The sequence below is a fragment of the Zingiber officinale genome, chromosome 9A, assembly GCF_018446385.1.
Source record: "Zingiber officinale cultivar Zhangliang chromosome 9A, Zo_v1.1, whole genome shotgun sequence".
NCBI classification, from domain to species: Eukaryota; Viridiplantae; Streptophyta; class Magnoliopsida; order Zingiberales; family Zingiberaceae; genus Zingiber; species Zingiber officinale.
The window spans coordinates 73187702-73197918 of record NC_056002.1 but is presented as its reverse complement, the minus strand read 5'-3'; the positions used below and the strand labels follow the sequence as shown (position 1 = coordinate 73197918).

General features: G+C 37.3%; 1 long non-coding RNA gene across 1 annotated transcript; it reads right to left on the bottom strand.

Annotated features, from left to right (window-relative positions):
* Positions 1–9129: 9129 nt before the first annotated feature.
* Positions 9130–9536, bottom strand: LOC122018527. Its single transcript, XR_006121806.1, has 3 exons — positions 9517–9536; positions 9260–9425; positions 9130–9196 (listed from the first exon to the last, which is right to left on the bottom strand). It is a non-coding gene; the product is annotated as an uncharacterized LOC122018527 (long non-coding RNA).
* Positions 9537–10217: the final 681 nt, after the last annotated feature.

Below are 10217 nucleotides of genomic sequence, written 5' to 3'. Positions count from 1 at the left end.
CTTTCGAAATCTAGTGAGGTTTAACTAAGTCTACACTACATGATAGATTTTCTATGCCATAGAAAAGGGATCTTCTTCATGTTTTTACACCTATATGATGCTTGATCAAAGGAGTACTTAACCCTAGAATTTCGGCCAAAAATATTTTTAAGAGGCTAGGGAAATTATTGTTTTACCCAACTAGTACGAGGTTCTCCCTATGAAATGTTAAGGATCATGTATTTGTTTTCTTGTTTAGAAGATAATTGAAAATAAAAGAAAAAAAAAGGGAAAGGAACCTAGGAAGTGTTATACATAATGAGAAAGAATGAAATTTATGCTATGTATATGCCATGATATGTGATAGCATAGGAAATGCTATACATAATGAGAAAAGAATGAAATTTATGTTATGTATATGTCATGATATGTGATATCATAGGAAATGTTATACATAATGAGAAAAGAATGAAATTTATGTTATGTATATGCCATGATATGTGTTAGCATAGGAAATGCTATACATAATGAGAAAAGAATGAAATTTATGTTATGTAAATGCCATGATATGTGATAGCATAGGAAATGCTATACATAATGAAAAGAAATGAAAAATGAAATGCATGAAAGATTGTTAGGGATATGATATGATAGTTATGCATGATAAATTATTTTTGTATGGTTTGTACCAAGGGTGGGCTCCGTAAACGCCCCGGGGTCGATGGAATAAGACTCGGGCCTCGTCAGAAATGGGCTTCTGAATGCCCTAGGTCGATGGAGTAAGACTCGGACCTAGTATGTATGTATGGTAGGGTTCAAGACTTGCTACCTTGGACTTACTTAAGAAGCGCGCGCATTATGTATGTGGTACAAACCGGGATCCCCTCTAATGATGATATGAATTTCAAGTACTTATAAGTATAAGTTTTCAAATTCATGATGCATTGCCTACATATGTGCTTGAATTATCTGATGATTAGATATTATGTCACGTGATATTATGATATGACTATGAATATGATACCCTTGTATGTCGTATGCTTATGATACCTCGCATGATATTGATATGCAATTATATGAATTCGGTTTTAGTGAGTAGGAAAGGAACTTACTGAGCCATGAGTGCTCATAGCTTACTTTCCTTGTACCGCAGATAAAGAAGCTGGATGAGCTAGAGGAGCAACAGGAGGAGCAGATAGTGATGTGTGTGGTGGTGGCTCGGCAAAGAACGATCCGGACAAATTAATATGATTAGTTATAGAATCAACATATGCACATTTGAACAAATCAGAATATGTGATATTATGCTTAATAAATTAAATTCTTTAAAGTTTTTATTCTTCCGCTGTTATAACTAAAGCATGTACGTAAGTAGTATAAGAATGTAGCGCCACCTTTGGTTGGGTAAGAAGGGTGGGCGTTACAAAAATCCCATCTTTAGGTACTTACATCGATTTATGAGTAAAACTATTTTTGGTAGAGGGGAAAGCGATGGAGTTGATAGGAAAGTGGAACTTTATGCATTGTGGGCTATGTTACATAAGGTTGATTTTGATTCTGGTTTCCATTTTTTGCAAACCTTGGTGAGAGCAGGGAAGGCATCCTCGGGATCGATTGTTTTTGGTGGTTTGATTACTCAAGTAGTTATAAATTTGGGATGTGATCTAGATGAGCTAGAGATCATTCATGGAAATAACGTGATCGATATTGATGCATGTCTTGCTATGAAAATGATTTGCCAGGATGAGAATGATTTTGGTTTTCCTAGGAGGAGTGGTTTCCTGCTACCCCTTCCTTATCCCGAGTAGACTTTTGTTCTCAACCTTGCTAATTGGGTGATCACTGATGTAGATCCTGATAATATCCCTTCTTTATTCGGAGACATTGAGCCTGTTAGTTAGAGCCCTAGAGCCAATCATTTGATGATTGTATGGACTCATGTATATCATATTCATGTATATATATTAAGGCATTTGGTTTTTGGTTATTATGCTTATTTGTATTAGTGCCAGATAAAATAAGTATAGTAACGTCCTATAGTAGAAGGTTCTTACCTATATCAATCGATTGGTTGAATCGATAGTGAGATGATATAGGGAACACTACTCTAAATCATTCCTAGTCGAGTATTAACATTCAGGGACAATGTTAATACAATAAGACTAGCATGTAGGTCAGCTCGATGACTTGATCTCACAAGTCATGGATATAGAGATATCAAGCTGACACATGGGTATGCATTAGAGAATGTATACTGAATGACCCGCCATGAGAAAGTATCATGGATCGTTATATGAGTGTCATATACTTTCTCATGTGGCTATTAGTATGACTATTAGTCCTTTGACCTGAAGTCACCATGGATCCCTACATAAGGAGTTATGTACTTTAGTTTCGTCAAATGTCACCCGTAACTGGGTAGACTATAAAGGCGATTACTGGGTATATAACGAATTATGTAAAGGGATGTGAGTGATGTAGATGGGATCTATCCCTCCCATATGACGGGAGCGACATCGGTATTCTTGATAGAGTGAGACGACTAAGTGCAAGGTCATGCCCAAATGAGTCAACATGAGATGTTGAGCTCATTTGATCGAGTGAGTCTACTTGGAGTTCAAGATTTAGATTGATTAGAGGATGACACGGTCTATGCCTCATATTGATCAATCTAGATGTCTAGGATAGAAGGACAATGTCACATATTTTGTGAGGAGTCACAATTGGTAGTCACAAGGTGATGTCGGATCTCGACATTCTTGTAACTTGCGTAGTAATGATGTGTTGCTAGATACCGCTCATTACTTATGCTCCTAAATGGGTTTAGGGCATTGCCAACGTTACAAGAACCTATAGGGTCACACACTAAGGACAATTAGATGGAGATTTGGTTCATATGATGAACCAAGAGGATTAGATTCATTTGATGAATCATATTGGATTAAGAGTAATCCAAATTGGGCTAATTGAGTTGGACTCAAGTTGATTCATGTATTCAATGAGTCTAATTTAGATTATGACTCATTAAATCAACTTAATTTAATGAATTAGATTCATTATATTAAGTTGGCTTGAATCATATGGTTGGATTAGATCAACCATGAGAGAGATTTGATCAAGTTTGACTTGATTTGAGAGGAAGAGAAAAAGTCATGTTTGACTTGACTTTTTGCCACATCACTAGTCAGTTGGCAAGATGTGGACCAATAGGATTGCTCCACATCATCAATGTGTGCCACCTCATGGAGGTTACAAGCCTCCATAGCATTTAATGTGGCCGACCCACATTAAATGAGGAGGTTACACTTGTTGCCATGTCATTTAGTGAGGTGACAAGATGTGGACCAATAGTGTTGATCCACATCATCCTAGAGTGCCACCTCATGGGGGTTACAACTCTTAATGGTCTCCACATTAATTGGAATTAATGTAGGGGTTACACCTCCTAGAGTGGCCGGCCACTTGATGGCTAAGGGGTTGTTTGAATTTCCTCTTATTGATTATTCACTCTTCTTCTCCCTTGGGTGCTCTCTCTTCTCCTTCTCCCATTCCTTGGCCGAACACTCCATTGGTGCTAGCACACCTTGTGTTTTGGTCATCTCCTTCTACTTGTGTCCGTGTGGATACATATAGAGGTTGTCTACTTTGACAACTAGAGATCCTGCGACATCTTGGACAAGCGGGAACGCGAAGGGCTTCTCTACAAGGGTAATGATCTTAACTTTAGTGTAGATCTAAAGTTTTTACAAACTCGTACAAGAAAAAGGTTTTTCGAAAAATTTTGTTTACGAATCTTTGCACGAGATCCATGGCTTTGGGTGACTCGGGGTTTCCACGACGCGAAAAAGCGGTTTTCGTGGCCCGACTAACCCAACAGAGCCCCACCTTGAGCCCTCGTCATCTGGACAACCGTAGCCTTCTGGATAGCCAGAACCTGCTAGACATTCTTTCGCTTATAGTATGGGTTATTCCAGATTTGATTTTTTTTATTTTCACGCATCTCTAGACTTGCTTCATGTTAAGCAAGAGGCCCAACGTGTGATGTTGAAGGGTCGCTTTTCTTTATTAGATGATCAATTTAGAGAGGTGCAAGATCATTTTCAATTTACGAAGAATTTTCAAGGTCAAGTAGCCGAGTTTGTTTAGGACTATGATAATGATCAAGCTAGGATGAGAGAATTTATGCAGGGTAAGAGTATTACTAGTCAACAAGTTAATGCCCTCTATGAATATCATAAGTTCCTGAGTGAGACTCCAGATTTTCCTAGTTTTCCTATCGATCATCCACGTAGACCTCCACCTCCTCCTCCACCACCATATTGATTTCATCGGGGCGATGAAAAGTTTAAGTCTGGGGGGGGGGGGGGTGGTTTGCAACCTAAAATTTTTACATTTTCAATTTTATGCATTTTGTTTGTTTTTATCTTGCTTTTGTTATGCTTGTTTGGTTTATTTTTTTGACTGTCATTTGACTAACTTTTGAAGTATTTTGTAACATTCATATTGAGAACATCAATCCTCACTTATATGCTTACTAGTCGAAAAGCAAAATGGTTAGCACGTTTATATCTTGATTCATGATGTTGTAAATAATGCTAGTGTTGGCGCTGGGAGTTCCGTTCTGTGTAAATCCCCTGTACAAAAATTTGTACGAGGACAGAACCTTTCTTAGCAACCCACATGCTCGATCAGACATGTGTTTGATCAATCAAGCAAGTTCTTGATTGATCAAAGTACACCTTGATCGAAGCACAAGATCGTTGGCCTCTTGTGTTGGTGTTCAGGATCCATACGAAAAAAACACAAAATAATTGCGTTGCGGAATAAGAATTAGTTGTACCTTTCCTCGTATGCTAAGACCTCTTAATCTTCTGCTGTATTCCTCTCCTCCTCTTGGACATCGTGTGGGTGATGATCTACCAAGACAAAACCACCCAACTCCTTTTTCTTGTTTCCAAACTTTCGGCCAACAAGCACTACAACAAAAACCCTCATAGACATCGGTTTTCCACCGGTGTCTATTTCATTTTCAACCGATGTCTATGAAGCCGATGTAAAAGGTCTGCCATTTTAGACATCGGTTTAAAACCGGTGTAGTATCACTTAACAACACCGGTCTTCAAATCGGTTATTAACCGGTGAAGTATCATTTAACGACACCGTTTCATCAATGGTGTAAAACCGATGTAATATTGTATGTTAATAACACCAGTTTTGGCAGCGGTAAATGACCGATGTAATATTAATTAATAACACCGGTTTTGCAGCGGTGGAAAACCGATGTAATATGGATATATTTTAACAATTTGATTTCCGAAACAATGAAAAATCGACAATAATAAAAAAAATACACAAATATTCACAAATTATACAAATATTCTTCATTCAACAATATCCATAAAATACACAAATATTCACAAATTATATAAATAATCTTCTTACAACAGTATCCATAAAATACCCAAACATTCTTTTTACATCAAAAGCTAGTAGCTAATAGATATCAAAATCAAGGTTGAACATTCTTTTAACAACACATCAAGGTAGAACCGCACTTCAAATGTAATCTAGCATGCATTCAACCCACTTGATCCGCACTTCATCAATTTCAACTCTGGAGTACTTGAGATTTGTAAACTGTAAAAGCACATAAATAATATATTAGTAAACCAAGACCAAAAATCATAGTTGAAAAAGTAGTAAGAGCACCAGGTAACAAGATGACTAATTGGAATGCTTAAAAAGAGAAACATTCATCAATTATCTCAACCACATCATATAGTGATAGATCTATCATTCCTGGGAACTGTTTATCACTAAGAGAACACAACGCAGGCTCTATATGTTCCTACTACATCTTATTCGAAATGTTAAGTTGCTCCAAGGTTCTTGTAGTGCTCCAAACATGGACTCTTAGCAAACTCTTCAATCACCTGATAATTGAAAAGAATCAAACAATTTGTTATTGTCGGTTAGTGATCATGTTGATAGTTTTTCAAGTAGCACAAGTAAACAAGGCATGCTTACTTCAATGCTTGCAATAAGGATCTTCAGTGGTTCACAAGGTATCAGAAAATTGAATTTGCAGTTACAAATGAAGTAAAAGAATCATATTCAGCTGTCAAAAGATAACTAGGTCCATGATCTTAGAGAGAGCCATACAAAACAAAATGAAAGGTTTCGAACATAAAAAAATAAATCTTAATTAGTAGTTAGTTTGTAACAAAAGCATAGCATCAACATAATAAATTATTTGAAGCAAATAAAGCAACCATATAAGCTTATGGAATGAGAGAATGCTACACTCATTAATGGTTGCTTAAGGATTACTTAAGTTAACATACAAATCTGATCATAAAGCAAAGTGATCCAGTTTCTAACTTATTTTAGGCAAATAAAGCAACCATATAAGCTTATGAAATGAGAGAATGCTACACTCATTAATGGTTGCATAAGGATTGCTTAAGTCAACATATAAATTTTCTTTAATGGGATGTAGGTCAATTAATATGGGTTGTTTAATTCATGTGTTTTATGTTCTGTGAATTGCTTAAGGTCATCCCTAAGCTACTGTACATGCTATGTCAGAGCTAAATTCGTCCCAATTTGTGTGGGTTCTTTTCTCCTTTTCACCTAAGCCATATGCATAAACCATGTACATATTAAGTAGAAGCAACTAGTTTTCACTCTTGTGAAACAAAACATCTAATGCTTTTTGTATTGTGAGAATTTACTTGGATCATAGTAAGAGTATCCATCCAGTATGGGTGTGGATGTTGACAGGTGTAGAAAAGGCATATGAAAGCCAAAGTATCAGAAAGGACAATATCTAATGGAAAAAAACTGTATTCACTAATGCATTAAAACCCCCATTGAATCAAGAACACAAACAAGTACTTATGAACTTTTGATGTAGCCTGATGTGGGCATATAGTGAAATATACTGTCCTAATTCCATTTGTGGAAACAAAATTGTCAGTATATTTGTTTATTTATCTCCTCATAAATTTTTTGATAGGATATAAATAATTTAACCTGAAAAATCCAAAAAAGTTAATATAGGCTGTACAGATGAGTTACTCGACTTCATGTGCATGCATTATCCAGACAAAATTATGGTAATCAATGTTCGGAAGAATTAAATATTATAAATACATGTTTTTAAAAAGAAATGTTGCAAACACCATTACTAGTTTTCTACATATACAATGTGAAATTTTCTAGGACTCAGATTTTACATCTAATTAGATATAGTGACAGAGAAATAAACTCATGCTGGTAATAGCACACAAAGTTACCTATATAAAATTTTGTCTGCAACTGGTTTAAGGCAATTTCAACATTTATCATAGAGACTAATCAACTACAATTATGAACAATGGTCTTGCCATCACATAACAACAAACAAGCCAAGATATGATTTCCAACTATTTGGGGGTGACTTCCTAGATCTTATCTAGTAATTGTAACTCTATATTGAGTTGAACATCTTAGCAAATAAAAAGAACTTTTCATTTGTTCTGGAAATGATGATAAAAAACAATCGTTTATGGTTTAGCCAAACTAAAGTTGTTTATAATCGTTGCAAATGACAGAGTGTTTTGTGCCACTCCATATGATGCTCCTCTAGTAATGCCCATGTCTGATGCAGTATGATGATGGGCTTCACAAAACATAACTCCTCAAACTAAGAATTTATTTTTGATTGCTTAATCCTATATATGCTAAATTTGATGAATGGAGCATTTTGTTAATATACTTGAATATTTTGAGCCTCTAAACTGCTTCTTTCTAGACAGTTAAATATAATTTGGAGGAAATTTATGTAAGAAGATAGTATTTCATAATTCTAAATAGCATGTATTATATTACACTCGATAGACATATCCTTCTCCACAGAAGAAAGTTGAGTTAGCAGGAAAAAAAAAACATTTTTTGTTGTTGATCAGGAAACATTAAATTGAAATGCTAGAGAACTTCCACATGAGTACCTTATAATAACTCCATTCAGACCAGCAGATATTGATAAATAACAGGCATAGGATTTTTTTAGCTGTTCTTCAGGAAGGGTATCAAAAGTTTGTCAAAATATCTTATCGTAGCCACCTTTTCCAATCACTTTGGTTCCTTGAGCAATTCTTCCCATGGCAGCTTCAACAAAACTTGGTCCTGTGTTCACTGGAGTTGAGAGAGATTATTCAAAGTGAAAATCAGAATAAGAAAATGCAAAAATTGCAATATCCAGAATTCATAAGAGAAGTAATTCAGCTGAATATATTAAGTCATAATAAAGTAATTCAGCTATATTAACAACAACAACAAAACCAATAATTTGCAGCGTACAAATAAATTCATGATGAGATACAAAACTTGATTAATTAGTCTGTATTCATTACCCACTTCATTTAATTTCACTTACTAACTTCAACCCATACGGTGAGCTCAATTAAATCCCTAACTTGTACTAGACATAGGAGAAGCAATAGGAAGGTAAAAATCACTCGTGGTTTTGAAACTCCCTATTACTACAAAAAAATGATATTGCCAAAAATTTTAAAAAAAAAATGAAGAAGAAGAAGAAGAAGAAGCAATGTTCTCTGCTCTGCTGTGTTATATGATCACAAAACCTAGTCTTAATCGAGATTAATGTGATTGAAAAAAAAAACAGAGTCACTATAACAGAACAGAACTCCAATCGATATTTGCAGAGCTAATATGAACGAGGTATAAACTCAGGTAAAGAGTTGCTCATGATGCTGCCATGTATTTTTAGACAAGTCCTCAGCTTTCTTCGCCGACTCCACGAGTTTTTTCCCCATCTCTTAAGCACGGTCTTCAAAGTCTCCGCTGTACCTAACCATTCGAAAAACTCACAATCAGAACCTAACTTAAAAGAAGATAGACTCGTTGGCAAGCAAATTTAAGATGGGGAAAAAGCTAATACTTGTCGACAAGGAAGAGTTAGTGGCGGGTGAGTGAGCGATGTAAGGGTTCGACTCAGGCGGTGCTACTTCAGCGGAGGTGGGGGCATGCAACGCCTCCTTTGGCAAATCAGGAGGATGAGAGTCAGGATGTACGAAGGTCTTCGGAATTCAGAAGAGCCACCTGTGAGGAAGCTGCCGAAGCATGGGCTTGGCAACGATGTAGCTAGGGCTTCGGCAGTTCGCTCCCTTCCTTGCGGCGGAGGTCTTCCAACCTCGGAGACCCGATTCGTGTCCTAGGTCGTCACCAGGACTGAGCTCACGGTAGCGCAGGGGCCAGATCAACGATTCCGACATACCAAAATAACGGCACAATAATGAACACCAAAATAACGGCACCAAAATAGCGATTCCATCGATCTTCTTCTCCCCTCCCTCAACTGCCTCCACCGTCAAGTGATGCAGAGTTCCAGCGACAACTTGCTCCCTCGCCTTCACAACACGCGCAAACTCCAAAAGCACATTCTGCACATCGACAGATCGATAAATATTGGTCCGGAGAAAAAGCCCCAATTTTGGGAGAGAAAAAAAATAGTAATTAGGAGGAGCGCAAGACCTGTTTCTTGTTGTGCTCGTTGATGGCAAAGCGAGTGAGATCCTGGATCTCGGTGATGTTCTCTCTTCCTTCGGATTCCCTCACGTTGTCGACCAACCGTGCCATGGTGGTCGTGGGCGTCCTCTCGCTGTTCGGATCTCGTCGGCCCCTACCTTAGCTGGGAAGAGCGAAGAGAGGAAGGAGGAGGAAGAGAGGATCGGACGAGGAGGCAGAACGGAACGATTTATGCTGCGATTTTGCTTAGGATCGAAGCAGGTGGTTTTGATCCTGCTCGGGAGAGGAAGAGGCGTCGATCCAGGAAGGGGAAGAAGGAAGGGGCGTCAATCCAGGAAGGGGAAGAGGGAGATGAGGCTGAGAGAGATGGTCGGAGGTTTAGGTTTAGGTTTAGGCAAAAGAAAGGGCATGATATTGGTTTAGATTTGGAGGGAAATTTGTGAAGTGTTGTAAATTTTGACTGGTGAAAAAATTAAATTATTATCTTTTGGTTCATTAACACCGGGGTTTAAAACCGCTGTTAAAACTGGTGTCTATTAACAAAAAAAAAGACGTTCATAGACATCGGCTAAAAAACCGATGTCTATGAGCGAAAATTTGCGCTCATAGACACCGGTTTTTGGAAAAACCGGTGTAAAATACTCAAAGACATCGGTTTTTGCTTAAAACCGTTGTTGTTCCACCGATGTCTATGAGGGTTTTTCTTG